Consider the following 17,712-nt stretch of genomic DNA (forward strand, 5'->3'; position numbering starts at 1 on the left):
ACCTGGCAGTTGAAGACCTCATCCGCTGGAGTCTATAAATCGTGACATAGGCAAAATGGGGCCACATACCTGTTTTAAAAAACATAAAGTAGTCTCACCAGCCGATCTTCATTAAAAATCATCATTTTATTTATTAGGGCGTGAAACTATTTGCTATCGAAGATAGTGCAACGGAGTATGTTAATAATAAAATAATAATATTTTCCCGTTCATATAGCGCTAAGAACCGTGAGGTATATAAGCGGTGCTTATTATTAACCACGGTGTGTGGTGCTCATTTATCGACCACGGAAGGATGAAAGGCTGAGTTTGGCCTTGCCGGGATTCGAACTTGCGTTAGCAAGCTGTGCACGGATGTCAAAGCGAGCGTTGTACTCGCTCTGCCATTTGACAGGCTACAGTGAAATGGCACAGCGAGTAGAGCGCTTGACCGCCTATAGACCGGTTAAATTATTTGTATTAACCCACCCTGTGTCGTCTGCCTTTTCCAGAGCCCTCTAAACAACAGGGGATCAATTTGGCGGTGATAGTGCGTGGTAGAAAACATTATGCCACTTTCAACAAACAAGTTCAACTTGAGCGGTCTTTAATGCTACGCTATTGTAATTATATTTGGTATAAAATAATCTAAAGGGTTACTTACAGTACAATTGCAATTTCCATTGTCTACGAGTGGTGTAGTCCCAAAATATGACTCCGCGTGTGCCAACGATCTTTCGCATAGTGATATAATATATAAAAGTGGTTTCGTTTCATAAATTTCATCCTTATCTTCTCTTACGTTTTAGCAACACTCCTTCAAGAGAAGTCTTTCATCACAATCTCTGTCTGTCAAGGTCAAAACACAATACAACCTTATAGTCAGCTTCGTGAGCCTCTCCGGGGCCCGAGAAAAAAATGGAAGCAGCTGACCTTCACTGTGAACGAGCATAAATTCTTACTTTGCAACATTCTGTGTAAAGCCATCTGTAGAAGTTGAATTCACAAAATGGGGGTGTTCTGAGGACGTTATTCGTATTGTGTGATTGCTTAGCTGTATGCAATGAGGGAATGGCACAGAGAGTAAAGTGGACGCCGTCTGCGGACACCGTGGCTGCTCGTGGACAGGGCGTGCTACATCCGGGTTTTTCCAGGAAATCCAACATGGAAAGAAGACTGTACGGATCAGCCAATCTGATGTCGAGGTTGTGGATTTGTGTTGAAAGAGACTGTGTGTGGTGAAGATGGCAGAAGTGGAGAAAGTCAGGGTCTTGGTGATCGGAGATATGTTTCTGCATGGATTACTGCAGTACGCTGAATGCAGGCATGTTGCAAAGAACTTTGATGTGAAAGGAGTGGAGGTGGTGTGGAGCACTGTGCCTGATTGCAATGTACAGGGAATTGTACAATTTTGTGAGGATATGGCCACGATGAACAGTCTGAATGTGGTAGTTTTGCACTATGGTGCTTTCCATTTGGGCAACGTCAGTGCCCCTACTTTGTTGGCTGATTTGGTACGCATTGTTCAAGCCGTAATGAAGATCCTTCCAAATGCGAAAGTAATTTTTTCTGGATTACTACCTAGGGCAATATGGGACAATAGTTCAGTTTTTTGTCCTCAGCAAAACATTGCTAGGTGTGTCATCAACCGAGGCATGTGTGCCTTCATGCTTAGAGCTGGTATGTTCTTCTGTAACAATGAGAATATTGATGCCAGTAATGCTGTTAATTTTAAAGAAGATGGCATTTCTTTATCTTTTATGGGAAATGCCTTTCTATTTTGGAATGTAAGGGTTGCTTTGGAGAAGGTTATGTAAAGATTTTAGGAGTAAAGTAAGAAAAAAAAACAAGAAAAAAAATACAAAATAACAGGTGTCTGTCAAGCATCTGTAAAAAAAAAAAAACAACAGCTCTTTTCAGAGCCAACTTCAAAGGGGAAATGGGGCACAATATTTAAATTTACATTCACCACGCTCAGATTTTCGATGCGTCCGCGGACATAGCGGTAGTTCGCGGACATGAAAATCACTATGAGGGGGTTAGTATGTTCTATGTTACATGTATATGAAGTCAGGGATATTATGGTTAAGTTGTGCTACTAAAAACCTATGAAATTCAGTGAAAAAACGTTGTTAAAGGGACGTTATGGTTAAGTTGCGCTACTAAAAAGCTATGAAATTCAGTAAAAAAAACTTTGTTAAAGGGACGTTATGGTTAAGTTGCGCTACTAAAAACCTATGAAATTCAGTGAAAAAACTTTGTTAAAGGGACGTTATGGTTCAAAGTAAAACCGAAAAACCCCTGAAATTCGGCAGTTATGGTAAGATAAGCAACCATAACTCACGCCGCCACCGTGCCCTGCTAACACTAACACCCAGGACATCAAAGATGACATCACATATGTCATTGATGACATCACTGATGACATCACATGTGCATTTACCTTTCATGAAAAGTCTGTACAAGGGATTCTTAGTGTAATGTTAATAAAAAAGTGTCAAAGATTATTGGAATAAATATCAAGTGCTAATCAGTGCATTAAGCTATGCATTGATATAAATAGCATTCTATTATTAACTTCAATCCAATATACTAAGGTTCTCATGTAGAAACATAGGCATTCTGTGCAGCATACATGATGGAGGTGCAATATTCATAAGCTTGCCATGTTGAATATTGAAATAACTGTTTTCATATTAGAGTTTTGCGTACAGTGAAACTTGTGATAAGTAGGTAATAAAACCCACTTACTACAGAATTGCATTATTATACACAAATCACAAAGAGACAACACCACATACAAATATGAATATATACAAGGGAATTGAAGTAGGAAAAAGAAACAGCAATAGTAGCAGATAGTGTTCATAACCTAACTGATTACCTTTATGGAGAGAAATGATTGCTCTGTTTCAAAGCTGTTACTTACCCTATCTATATATATCACATGATGTGTCTGGACCCTAAGGAAAATAGTGTGAGTACAACATATAAAAATATGAGCATATACAGGGAAAGTACAGTAATAAAAAAACATCAAAAGTATCAGAAAGTGCTGATAAATCTACTGATAATTTTAATGCACAAAAAGGATTGCTGTCTTTCAAGGTTGTGACTTCTCCTATGTATATGTTTCATATGATATGACTGGACCATGAGGAAATTATTCTAAGAACATACTTGAAGGATAATTCTACGAATATAGTAATTTACAATTTTTAGTTCCTGACTGTTACTGAAGAAAATCATGTGGTCTAGATATGTCAGGAAAGTAAAAAAAGGGAGAGCCAGCCATGTGATGTCATCAGTGATGTCATCAATGACATTTGTGATGTCATCTTTGATGTCCTGGGTGTTAGTGTTAGCAGTGCACGGTGGCGGCGCGAGTTATGGTTGCTTATCTTACCATAACTGCCGAATTTCAGGGGTTTTTTGGTTTTACTTTGAACCATAACGTCCCTTTAACAATGTTTTTTCACTGAATTTCATAGGTTTTTAGTAGCACAACTTAACCATAACGTCCCTTTAACAAAGTTTTTTTTACTGAATTTATATAAATATATATATGACCGTTGTTCTGGCTTGGTCATGTAACTGCAAGAAGTGAACATTTGCAAAAGGATTTCTTTTACCAATCCACAAAATGCATTTTTCCACAATGCTTCTATTTGGTATCATACCATGCCTACAAGAGCCTTGCCAGGTTTTCTGCTTTTTATATGATGTTGCCAAATTTGGCATAGTACTCAGGAAACCCCATGAACTACTTCAACTGATCTTTGGATTTAGGAGTTGGGCATTGTGAAGAATCCAGTCTGAGAAACCGGTGGTCAAGGGGTGAATATTGGTTTGTAAACCATCAATCAACCCCACACCTGTAATACAACAGGACATATCTGAACAGATTAGATTGAACATGTATTCAATTAATGATATAAACCTCCTTGTCCAATTTTGGTAAAATGGACAGAACAGCAAGCTTATCTCCTCTAAACATCATTGATTGTTGGTTATTTGCAACACAGCAAAAATACATTATTACCCAATGATAAAAGGAGTGTCCAGTCAAGGTCGTACTATCACAACTGTCTAATATCAGTATTAAATACAACACACCCTGTAAAGGAATGCAGAGAACAGACAGTTTCTAAGAAGGAAAAGGGATGCACTCTGGATACTGACCAGAGAGTAGTTGCATGGTTAATACCTGCAATAGTTTTTTAGCTTCTTGGCTTCAGCAAAAAGAAAGAAAGCGTCTTACAATGTTTCTAGGGACCTTCTGCTAAGGACCGGGGGGACAGAACCAAAATGTACCTCTTGCTGTAGTTTTTCTGGATGCTTGACAGCATTAAATCTGCTTCAGGGCACTTTTCAGGCTTCTATGACAGAATTTGAGACATGAGTCTGCGGCGGGTATCAGGCGGCAAGACGGATCGGCGAGCAAAGCTTTTCCAATGGCTGCAGGCTGGCATTCACAGCGACTCAGGTTCAGGAATCATTGTTTCAGTGCTGAACGGCATTTCTAAAGAACTGGTCAAGATGTATTGGGTTTGTTTCAGTGACTACGGCTTGACGGCAGTCAGCGTTGCCGTCAGTTGGGGATCAAGGAACTCGACTGGCTCAAAAATGTCCTCTAAGGCAGACAGCAGTAGATGCTTGTCACTGCACCGCTGCCCACCTTTTTAACAAGCTTTCATTGTCCTTTAAGGCAAACGACCCAAAACTAGGGAGTGTTGTGCAGGCTTCTGCCTTGCCTTTCATTTTGGGTTCAGAGACCTTGTGGCACCCCCTGTGTGCTGGTTTGGTACTGGTTCTGAAGCAGCTAAAAGGTCTTTTGAGTTATTTTCTCCCTCTGGTCCCTGGCTGAAGTTAAAGGGAGGAACCTTGCTTCTCTTTTGGATATTCCTGGCCTTCCTTCACTGGCAGAAGCTCTAAGGCAGACTGTACATTCAGCTTGAGTCCTAGGATATGTTCTTCATGTTACTTCTTTTGAAGCCTTCCGATGATCTGCTTAAAGAGGGGCTCCATCCCTCTTTTAAAGTCAATTGGGCCACAGTGATTAGTGTAGTCTGAGCCTACTTTAGTGAACCAATACTGGGGTCCCTACTAACAATCTTCTGTATGCATAAGGTTATTACCAGAGTGCTTTGCAAAAGAAAACTGTAAAGTGGTGACACAGGATCAAGGGGACTCCACAAAATAATACAGCAGAACCCTTCACTTAACAGAAAGAGCTCTGGGCTCACTCCCTTGTGCTACTAAGTACCACCTCTCTTATTGCCTGCTGGGATCAAAGAGCCTCTCTAGTTAATGGTCGTCCCTCTGTGGTTCCTGATTAAAGTGGCAAATCTCCCTTAAAGATGTTGAGAGATCAGACTCCCTGGCTTCTGCAAACCAAATTCTCATACCTATGAAAAGGGTTCCCCTAAAAGGTGGTGGCCTACTGCCACAGTAGGCACAGACATGCCAATTAACTGTCATTGATACTGAGGGCAGGGGCTGGCTTCATGTTGACACAGTTACATATATAAAGGTGTTGGGTTTTCTGACTCCTTTGTTATCCTCTGCAGCCAGGCCCCATGTGGGCCTGTTTGAAGTACACCCTGTTGCTATGTTGATCACTGGCACCAGCTACAGCTCATAACAAACGAGTAGAGTGGTTCCATTGAGCCTTTGTCAGTTAGTCTAACCATGGCAGGGGGGAAGCTTGTCCTCCCCCTCCTTGGAATGACATTGTGCCCTCCTCTGCTGTCATATTCCAACTAAATATGACAGTGGTGGACTGTGCCGGGTCTATGTGCTTGTTGTGGTGTGAGCATAGAAAAATCTGTTGATTCGCCGCACGCATTTTTCAGAGGAAAGTCTACCATCATCCATTGATTTAAATATTTCACAAAAATGACCAGGCGAGCCCACGCCCACTATGCGGATGATCAAATTCCTCACAGCCATTCACTATGTCACTTATGTCAAATGCAACAATGACTTTATTCAGTCCTGATACACAGTAAACATTAGGTATTCTAGTACCACATAAAACTGTGAGACATAGTGTACCCGAGGTATTCCACTCCCACACACACCTCGAGACACGGTGTGCCCTAGATATTCTACTCCAACACAAACCTCAAGACACAGTTCATCTTAGATGTTCTACTTTTATAGAAACCGTAGACAAAGTGTGCCTTAGGTATTCCAGTTCCACACAAACCGTGAGACACTGGGTATTCTTCTCCCACACACATGTTGAGACACAGCGTACACTAGGTATTCTACTCCAACATAAACTTATAGACATAGCGTACATAAGTATTCCACTCCCACACAAGCCTTGGGACACAGTGTACCCTAGATAGTCTACTCTCACACACACCTTAGACAAAGCGTGCCCTAGGCATTTCATTCCCACACAAACCTTGAGACACAGTGTACCCTAGATAGTCTACTCTCACACACACCTTAGACAAAGCGTGCCCTAGGCATTTCATTCCCACACAAACCTTGAGACACAGTGTACCCAGGATATTCTGCTCTCACACAAACCTTACACAAAGTATGCCCTAGGTATTCTACTCTCCACACAAACCTCAAGATGCAGTGTACCCTAGACATTCTTTTCTCAAACACACACCTTAGACATAGTGTGTGCTAGGTATTTCACTCCCAGACACAGTTTCCCCTAGATATTCTACTTTTACACAAATCTTAGACAAAGTGTGCCATAGGTATTCCATTTCCACACAAACCTCAAGACGCAATGTACCCTTGACATTCTACTTTCACACAAACCTTGGACAAAGTGTGCCCTAGGTATTCCACTCCCACACAAACCACAGGACACAGTGTACCGCAGACATTCTACTCGCACACAAACCTTAGACAAAGTGTGCCCTGTGTATTCCAGTCCCACACAAACCTTGAGAAACAGCGTACACTGGGTATTCTACTCCCACAAAAACATTGAAACGCAGTGTACCCTAGATATTCTACTCCAACAGAAATATTGAGAAACAGTGTACACTGGGTTTTATTTTCTTTTAACAACCTGATCTTGGCATTTTGCAACTTGAATCAGTATTGCAAACATCATGCTGTTTTCTTCCAAATCGTTGCTTTGAACTAAAATGTCATCTTGGAAACACACAACATTGTAAATGTCACCTAACTTGTGGTTCATGATTCTCAGCTATATGGCATATGTGTAGACCTGCACACCTCAAAAGGGATGATAAATGCTGTGATTGACCCGGATTCTCCATGGTCAAGAATCTGATGATTTGAATGTTCATCTAGGTTGGTAAAGAACGTGACATTGTGAAGCATCAATACCAGCTCTAAGATGATACCTATTGGGCAGGCATCAGTAATGATCACCCTATTCACACCCCGTAGTTTAGCTTTATCTTTTTATTATTAGGTCCAACTACTTTGACCCTTCAACTGCTTCCAGTGTGTCTTCTTTCATGTGTTATTTTATCTGTTTTTAATGGTGGCACCTGTGTACACTGTATGTTTTATGGAAATGACATTCTTGCATAAACACATCTTGTGTTCATAACCCTTTTTTTAAAACGATTTTATTAGTTTCTATGCAGCTTGCGCCTTACTTGAAGGCTGTTGGCATTCTGAAATGGGTATTGACATGAACTGTTCTGGGGTACAAGGTTCCAGGAGGTTCATTTGCAAGTTTTGCTGTTAATACCTCCCCAGAATGGGGGATGCAGAAGTTCTGTGTGCCTCAAACACTTTCCCCCGTACAAAGACTCGTTTCAATCCAACAACACGGTTGTCGTATATCAGCAATGGTGTCCTGCTTCCTCCGAACACTCTCGGTTTGCATTTGAGCATATTCATTTGCACACGGTCACACCCCACTCGCCTCTCTTAATCGTCAATGGGGTTCACTGATACTTCTGAGCCAGAGTATGGCATCAGTGATATCTCTGATCTATTGCTGGGGAGCTTTTGAGTTGACTTTTCCATGGTGGATGTGCCTTGGAGCCAGGGGAGTTGCTAGGTCTGGAAAAGACCCGGGGCTACGCTGATGTCAGAAGTGTTGGGACTGGGGGCTAGCTAGCCTTTTGGCTGTAGCTCCTGAGATTCTATCCGGGGCTACAACCAAAAGATCAGGGGCTATAGCCCACTTAACCCCCCCTAGCAACGCCCCTGCTTGGAGCATCGTTTCTTGGGCAGCATCACTGTCACTGTCTTCAGCGCTGTGCCTCTTCACTGCTGGAACTTGATTTCACACGTTCAGTCAACATGCTTTGAGGGAGTGCCACTGTTTCTTGCGGACCACATCCACTGATTGACAACACGAGTCCCTCAGTCCTTGGTTCTTGTGGCCTGGGCTGTGTCCCCTGTATGCCTTTGGAATTCTAAAATGCGTATTTTCTTCGATGGTACAGAAACTCACATTGGTGCCTTTATCACAACTTGCTGCTTCCCAAGTCCTATGACTCGATGTTAGAACTTCTTCCAAGGATGGATCTTTACCCTAGATGAGGGTTTCATGCAATCTTAGTGTTGCCACCAGGATATCATGTGACGTCTACCAGCTGTGCCAGACCTCAAAGGGGGCGATAGATGTGCATCTGGCACAGTGCGCTGCACCTCTGGCCTGCAGGTTGCCTCCACACCTCTGGAGAGGAGGCTGGAAACAGGGGCTTGGGGGCTGTTGGGGGCAGGCAGTTGGAGGAAACCCTTTCTGGCACAAAGCGGCCTTACTTTTCCTGGCCGCAGAGAGGTAATCCTCTTTTTGTTTGGCAGATGGGACACTATTCCTACCGACCCTCGCCTGGTGTTAAGCAAGTTTGGTACAAGTGGTGAGGTAGGATAAGTTATTAACGTTGTTTCTTCTTTGTTGTCACCGATGCAGCATTACAGGGCATTCCTAGCTGAGGATGAATAAGGCTGTGGATGCTAGTGGCAAGCATCACCCACTGGCTGCAGGTGGCGCGTCGGCGCAACAGGCACTTCACTCATAAGGACAATTGTTCACTGGTTGGAAAGTCTGGGAATGGCAGAAGACCACCCGTGGGTTATGCTTCGGGCCCACTTCACTAGGGGCCGTGCAATGCTTGTATCACCTGAAAGTTGACCCAACATAAAGGGGCCTGTTTTTATTTCAAAATAAACTGTGTGCAAGTTGTTCTAAGGTACACTACTCAAGCGGCCGGAGAACGGGTGGTCCTGTGGAATCATAAAACTCAAATGAGGGCACCATTTCATTAAATTCACTAGTCACCTGCCCGTTCGTGAGTTCCGTGTGCTGAGATCTGCGAGGCACCGCATTTCCTTGACTGTCAAATCTCTGATAATACCTTTTTGCTTCTTCAGGTACATTGTCATTATCTCCCGTCTCCGTTGGGTGCTGAACTTTCAGGTAACTTGCCAATGATAGTCTGGCCATGAACACGCAGAGCTTTCTGTAACAATCCATTTGCAAACTGTGTTCCTAGCATGGCTTCTATGTACATTTAGAGTAACATCAGTCATTTCTCACCAGGCGCGGGGTGGCGAGTGCATCTGTGGGAGCGGGAGCTCGCTTGTCCCGCCCTGTCTCCTTTCTCCCACAGGTGACGTCAGCCCCTCACACATGCACACTCTGCTTTGTGGTGCAATGGAATGACACGGAATGTAGGTGTCTGCAGCCACCGAAGATGGGAGCAGGATGTGTAAAAAGTGTCTCGCTTTTATTGTCAAACGTAGACACCTCTCTTGGAATCTGGAAGTATGTATTGCTCATTTATAATGTGTTAAAGCACCTATTTTCCTGCACTGCTTTTTGGAGCTGTGCATTCTCGTTTGCCCTCCTTTCCTCTCTAAAAGTGAACAGTGATCATTTGCTTACAATTGTCTTTGGTGACAAGTAATGAGACTACAACATTTGCTATGTAGACATATTGTCACGGGGGGGAGAAGGGGGACCCTGACAGCTTTTTTTAAACTGTATGGTAAATCCTGGGGCGAAGAACAAAAGTTGAACTGTCTGCCAAAGTACCTACAACTTTTCCCTAACTGGTTCCTCAGATTGCAATTTCTAAGGCTCTGATTAAATCTGTTCCCGACAATGGACATTTTGAGACCACAGAAACAGGGAGATGGACTACTGATTTGCAGGTTGTGTAAAGAAGCCAACTCAATCAAATCCCTCCACCATCTGGTTATGTTATGTCCGGCCGTAGTAGACTTAAGGCTATCTCTGATGTCCGAAACAATCAAGAAACACGGCCACAGACCAAAGGAGGATTGGTGGAACATTCTATTAACAGGAGAGCGGGTTTCAATGACCCTGGCCTTTGTGAAACTGGTACTTGCTATCTATAAAAAGATAGACGTTTCCCCACTGTAACCTAAAATGCGAAGACTAGGCGGGTAGTATCCACTGCTTACCATTTTTGTTCAGGTTTTTTGGGGATCATGCAAAACGGTGTGGGAGGATTCAGGATTTTATGAACTAGATGATCTTTATGGCTTAAAGGTTTGTTTTGTTTAACCATTAAATGCCAATAACATTTTTAAAAAATTAAAAAAAATCTTTTTTATTTTTATTTTGGCCTTGGTTGTACATGTAAACCTTACACAAGTAAAACAATGATATGCAGACATATTACAAATCAAAATGACAATGACACAAATACATAGAAATACAATACAAAACATTTCAAAAGACATAAACACATCCAATATATAAGATTCCACCTCAGCAAGTTTCATGTCAACAGGGCTGGACTGGGAACCAAAAGGGGCCCTGGAAAATGTTTTCAAAGTGGCCCCATATTTCGTCAAAGGAGCGAGCACAGTGAGTGAATCCAACTATTCTAAGAGGTGATTGGGCGTTTCCCTCAAGGAAATGCTGAATGCAATGAGTGAAAATTAGTGCATTTAAAACACAGGTTTTAAACATATATGAGCTCACTGTCCAGCGTGGCATTTGCCCACAGGAAGCCTTTGCATGTAGACATACCCGAAGGTGGCTCCCAGACACTATCGTGAAAGGGTAATCGCATGCACAATTTAACCCACAGCGTCATACCTCTCTCCAAATAAACATGGGAGGTCACATTCACTTAGAAAACAAACTGCCATTTTGAAAATACATATAAAAAGGATGGTTCACCAGGTTCACCACCCTCACTCCTTTGCCTCAGGATCCTTCCCCTCCCCTCTGAAGCACTCCCTTGTGCATCCTCTTCTCAAGAAACCCACATCTGATCCTTCCTGTCTGTCTAACTATCGCCCAATTTCCATTAACCCCTTTCTGAGCAAACTCCTTGAAAAGCTGGCGATCTCTCAGCTTAACCTTCATTCAGATTCCGTTGGCTGTCTCCATGACCACCAGTCTGGCTTCAGAGCTGCCAGAAGCATGGAAACTGCTCTCCTGAACATCCGTGAAGATCTGCTCTCCAACCTGGACTCTAGCATTCCCTCTGTCCTCATCCTTCTTGATCTCTCTTCTGCCTTCGACATGGTCAACCACACCATCCTGCTCAACCGTCTCCGTGATAACCTGGGTATCACTGATCAGGCTCTGGCTGACCTCTTTTCTCTCTGATTGACCCTCCCAGGTCCAACTGGGGTCCTTCGTATCATCTATATTCCTCTCTACCTGTGGGGTTCCCCAGGGGTCTAACCTCTCACCCTGGCTCTTTAACCAATACCGGGCAACTCTCGCCCACTGCATTGCCATTTTCTGCTCAAATTTCCAGTGCTACTCTGATGACACTCAACTCATTTTCCGGCTGCCCTCGGCCACCTCCTCTCCCTCTCTCATCTCTGACTGCCTAACTGCCATTCAAGATTGGTATGCTGCCAATGATCTTTGTCTGAATGCCAGCAAGACCGGGATCCTCCTCATTGGCACACCATCTCCATCCTTTTCCCTTACTCTCTGGCTGGCATCCCGCGGCCTCCTCCCACCCCTACCTACGGGGCTAAGAACCTCGGGGTAATCTTTGATTCCACACTTTCCTTCTGTGCCCATATCTCTGAGTTCTCTAAAAAGTCAAACTTCCTACTGAACCTCCTCAGAGGTACTCTGACTTTCCTCTCCTTCCCTCAGAAGCTCACTGTCTAACAAGCTCTGGTTCTCTCTAAGTTGGACTACTGTAACAGCCTCTTTCTAAATCTACCTGCCTGTACTCTCCGACCTCTGCAACTTATCCAGAAGAGGACTGCGAGACTTGTCCTTGCCCTCAAGCCCTGGGATCGTATCTCTCCAGCTCTGAAATCTCTCCATTGGCTCCCAGTGGCTGCAAGGATTAAATTCAAAACCCTCTGCATTGTCCACAAGGCTTTCTGGGGCCTGGGTCCAAAATATCTTCAGCTATCTCTCCACAAATACCTCCCCTCTCAAGCTCTTCGCTCCTCTACCTCTAACTCCCTCTGGGTCAATTGTTTTTCAAAGAAACAAGCTGGGGGTAGATCTCTATCTTCGGCTGGGGCCTGCCTCTGGAACAGCCTCCCTGCCACTCTAAAACTTGAGGAGAACCATCTCTGGTTCCGGATGCACCTCAAGACCTTCCTCTTGGCTTCTGCCTTCGCTCCCCCTCTCCCCTTCTGATCTGCTCTCTCTTGGCACTGTGCACCTGGCCACCCTCTGTCCCCTGGGCCCAGGTACCTGCTCACCCTGCCACCCTCCTGTACTGCCTCCTGGCCGCCCCTTGCACTGGGGACTGTATCTGTACCCATACAGCCCCCACCCCCATTTTCTACTTTTTCTGCACTTATCAGACTTACTCAGTCTGCTACCTTAAACACAGCACTTGCAACTTGCTTGGCTGCACTACCACTGTTTATTGACCCCATTTTCTTTTTATTTTATATTTATTATGTATCTGCTCTCCTCTGCTCTGCACTTTCCACTCTCCCCCTTCCATGCATTTTTCCCCCTTTTCCCTTTCCCATGCACTTGCGCGTTTTCAATGTCACTGGGCCTAGTAAGATCATTTTTGTTGTTCTCCCATGTTCCCCTCCCTTGCCTAGTCAAGCTCTGAAACACCTGTATACGAGCGCGATACAAATAAAATATCATATCATATCATATCAGGTGCTCTGGGATTGCTTGGAAGCCCAGACACAGACAGGGGATTTGCATGCTTCCCTAAAACTCACATTGCACACCCTGGTTTTGCATTAAAGGCACTGCTCAGCATAGCAATCCACCATAATCCATGTAATAGACCATAACATAGCTGCTGAATATAACATGGCACGATGAGGACAGAGCAGCCCATCATCAAATGGTTAACAGAACATATGTAGCATAACATACAAGATTAGTACTACATGATCTAGTCTAGAATTGGAAACAAAGTAAACACAGTAGCATAGCAAAATGAGCGTAAAGTAGCTTTAACAACATGCTTCAAAAATTGCCCAAGCCGAGCACCCTCACAGCGGCGCAGAGTCTGCACTGTGGAAGACACCTGGCTCTCACTGTAGGAATGCCAGCCCAGTGCTTCTTTGCACAAGAAGCAAGTCTTCAGTGTTCGGGGCCAATGGGCAAACAGCCAGAAAAATAAGCGGGGGCAGCCTCTCAGAGGTCGCTCTGGAAACTGCGCCTAGCTGCCTCTACCTCCCACTCCAGAGTGTGTGTGCAGGGCATGTGCGGTTTAGGTTCCACAGTGCCAGCCCAGGGCCAGGCCCTCATGTGCAGGTGCAGCCCAGCTATCCAGCCCAGCTGCCCAGCCCTATGTAATAGAATATGGCTGATTTCCCCAAAAAGAAGAGGAACGGCGTACCCTTTAGTTCCCACCCACTTCGAACTTGGCATCCACACATCAGATCATAACATTTCTGCATATCAAGGGTATTGTTTATTCATAGCTTTGGAGGAGCATGCCATGGGCGTGAGCTCTCCATAGTGTAAACGCTTACGCAGAGGAATTGCTGCCAATTGCAGCCTCATTCAATACTTTGAACCATTCATTTGGGGTGCGTTCCCAGCCTTGCATGGAGACATTAAGAAAAGAGATAAAAAATGTGCAAAGTACATCATTACAAAGATTGCATGCAGCTATCATGTTACAAAGGGCGCTGGCACTCTGCTTTGTTGTCGAATGATGGTAAATTGTTCACCAACAAACCTATTAACGTGGTGGGAAAAATGAAAGTATGTGCGGTATGTAGCAGCAAATATTGACTATATTTACTACAGCACTCTTGGTTTTGCTGCTTCAGTGAATATGCGTCACATTTGCCCACAGCAAAAGTAATTGGTGTATCCATCTAGACTCTTAATTTACCGAGGTATGAGGTTGTGAGTTGCAGTTTTCACTAGTTTCTGCAACAGGTGCATTAAGGGACTTTTAAAGATGTTCGCATATTGGCTAATCATTTATCTGTCAATTGCTTCTGAGCTCAATGTTTTTTTTACATTCTGGAATGTAAAATTGGATGAAAATGTGCAACTCAGTCTACAAAAACGCCATTGAAGTAACCATGGCCCCAGAGACCGCACATGTGAATTGCTTTGCTGCACAACTAGCAGAGCTCTCAGAGCTCAATTTACTGTCTCGAGCATTGGCAAGTGCGTGGAGGGTGGATCTCCGATCTGAGAATACGTCCTTCAGGCTAGTGTGATGACTCGCACACGCGTTGCCTCTTCGCTCCTGTCTCCGAACCTTTGCGGATCACTTTGACACAGACCTTCCTGGCTCTGGCTCTTCCTTCCTGTATCTGCCTGCTCCCTTAATCCTCAATAGGCGCTATCTTCCTATGGGTGGTTACAGAACCTTCTATTTTGTCCAGCTTTCACATCTGCTCTGAAAATCATACTCCTCACACCCACTTTGCAAAAGAAAATATTTATTAATTCTCTATTCTGGTTGGCTTCGTTTCTCCTGCATCATATAATATCATATTAATCCACTTTTGATATTTATTCATTCTTTCTCTCGTTCTTTCTCTCTCCCTGTTCCCCTTAGCGTTGTCTTCCTGCAGTCGCATTTTCCTGTTTGGCCTGAGTTTCTCGCGCTCCGATGCCACTCTTCTTCTCACAGTTTTATTGGCGTCACTTAGGCTGGTCACAGCAGACTTCCTCTGAAACCACTTCACAGTGTTTACTTATTTGCGACGGACCCCCACTGATTAGCACGAATTGCAATGATTGGCCAGGCTCAGAGATTAACTGGATAAGCGACCAATTAACCAGTTCCTCTTCCTGCTGCCGCACAGAGCTCCTGGACGGCCTCGCCTTTACATGCTACTTATGAGGGACTCGCCCTAAAACAAATGCGCAAGTAAACGTCAGGTCAGCGTACCATCAGTGCTGGCAGCCAGCAGGCAGCCAATTTCAGCAATTGACGTGACGCATGGATCCCTCCGCAACAAAGGTGCCCTATGCCCAGAAGCCTACCGGTGGATGTCCCGGTGGGCCAGTCCAGCCCTGCATGTCAAAAAGATAATCAAATCTTATTACAAATGACTTCTAGAACTCTTCCACACTTAAAAATGTGTGGCCCAGAAAAAACTTATTACAATGTTTATATCTAATTGTAAAAGTAATAGGGCAGGTCATTAGAACATGTTTTAGTGTTTTGAGAGACTCTTATGTCTTACAGAGTCTACAAATCCTTCTGCTTGTTCAATTCCTCTTCTAGTCCCCTCCACTTCTGCAGGAAGTTAAAGGTTGATTGGGAACCTTAATAATTGTTTCCTCCAGAGTGGACACAGAAACCTTTTCACATACTGCCAAAGGCTTTAGGAGTGAAGCCCTCTCACAATATGAAATGTATTTATTTTCTGGTTCTTATCCAAACGAGCTCCCACAAATCCTTCTCAACTTCGTGAGCGAAGTAGTCCAAAATTTCACTAGCATGAACCAACTCATGCAGTGATCGTTCACGTGATAGAAGCCATGGCGAAAGGCATTGGGAGCTATTATCATTCAGCATGGACTTCAAATCTAAGAATAAAGAAGTGTGGGGAGATAACCTGGTCTGCTAGAAGGAAAGAGCTTTACAATCTAACCACACTGTTATATAAATGAGACCAAGCTCCTGATGAACAATGCTTGCCAGAACACCATTGGGAAGGTCCAAAGTCCCGCTCCATATCTGGCCCTCCCGAACCTGCCAGCTGCATACTTCCTCAAGTTCAAATTGATCAACGTCATTTAGCAGAGCAGGTAGGATTTTGGTTGTGTAATAATCTATGGATTGAGAGAGAACCTCCAAATTTCTTACTTTGCCTCTTTAACTGAGGACAACATTTAGTACACTTTTTTTTATATGATCCACGTGCGTTTTCCATGCTTGTGGATTATAGTTAGAGGAGCCCAAATATGTAACGCGGTTCACCACATCTAGGGGCACATATATATCTAAGGGGGAGGCCTGACAAGGTTCCTTTATCACTTTATTGACAATTCATTTTTGTGTGAAATTGTTGTTGTCTTGGGTGTATAATTATGAATCTGTGATGTCAGATTCCCCAAATTACCAACATTTTGTGATCCTGGGCCTATCATCATCTCTTTGTACCTAAATCCACTAAAGTGTGAAAACTGGATGTGCATAAACATAAGTCATAAAAAACTCCTGACAATTAAATAATTGACCAGAATTTAGTATCAATACAATTCCCAGATTATGAATAGATCTATGACCCAGTTACCATTATGATAGGAGAAACCAATTGTGTGGCTGTAAGCTGAGGCTATGTGTCTCCGTGTGCATTTACCTTTATGTTATGTGACAAGCACCCACATGCTGTCCCCCTCAACCCAGAGCCGAACTTAACACCTTAATATCCAAGGCTTTGATACATGACTCTTCTTCAATTTTATTTAACAGGGTGATTTGTGGGGAGGGATGGGGGGTTGTACTTTACTCAAGAGTGGGGCTCAATGCATCTTCAATTTTCAGGACGCTATGCGCGAGGTGCGTTATTCACTGATCCCCCCAGGACCCGTCTGCGAATGGCATTTCCACAAAGCTCTTTCCAAGAAGGAGTTTGAGTGGGAATGGGTGGGTCACTCCATGGCTCTCTCACTTTGAAGACTCTATGTCCAACGCTTAATTTTTTAAACAGTGTTGCACCAGAGCAAGGTCCTGGTCGAGTTCACAGGCCACTCCCAACTATTCACATCACACCTGAATGAATTCAAGATTAGCAGAGACCAATCAGTGGCGTACAACAAAATTTGGGGGGCCCCCTGAGAGCCATGCTGAGGGCCCCCTTCCCAAAGCCCCTTAACAAATCACAGGGCATGCCACACCCCGGGCCAGCCCTGACCACCATATGTGCACAATGTCCATGGTGAATATGACGCTGCAGGGGAATGTACTACTCCAAGTGAAATATGTTTTTTAATCAAAGCTTAAATGTCACACCTAGTGTAGAAAAAGTGGGCAGTGCCTGGTCCCAAAATATACCAGCCACCGTTGGAATCTGTTTTGTAGGGTCTAGGGTAACTCATGGAAACTAATTAGAATAGATGCAAGTAACCAAAAGTGCACACATGGATTGTCCAATGCCTTATCATGCCAGTCCCTTCAACATATGCACGTTTCGTTTAAAAAACATTTTCATTATGACTGTGCCCATACATTCCCATGCTGGCTCCACCAACATACGCTAGTATTCCCATATAAGAACATACTGATGTTTGCTTTGAGATGTTTGTTATAGTATCATTACTGGCATTAGGCACAAAGCTGTCTCTGCCAATATATGCCAGTACTCATATATAAGAAAATACTCCCGTTGGTTTGGCCATTAAAAGTA

This window comes from Ambystoma mexicanum, chromosome 3q (genome assembly GCF_040938575.1).
Source record: "Ambystoma mexicanum isolate Mex_15411 chromosome 3q, UKY_AmexF1_1, whole genome shotgun sequence".
In the NCBI taxonomy this organism is placed as follows: Eukaryota; Metazoa; Chordata; class Amphibia; order Caudata; family Ambystomatidae; genus Ambystoma; species Ambystoma mexicanum.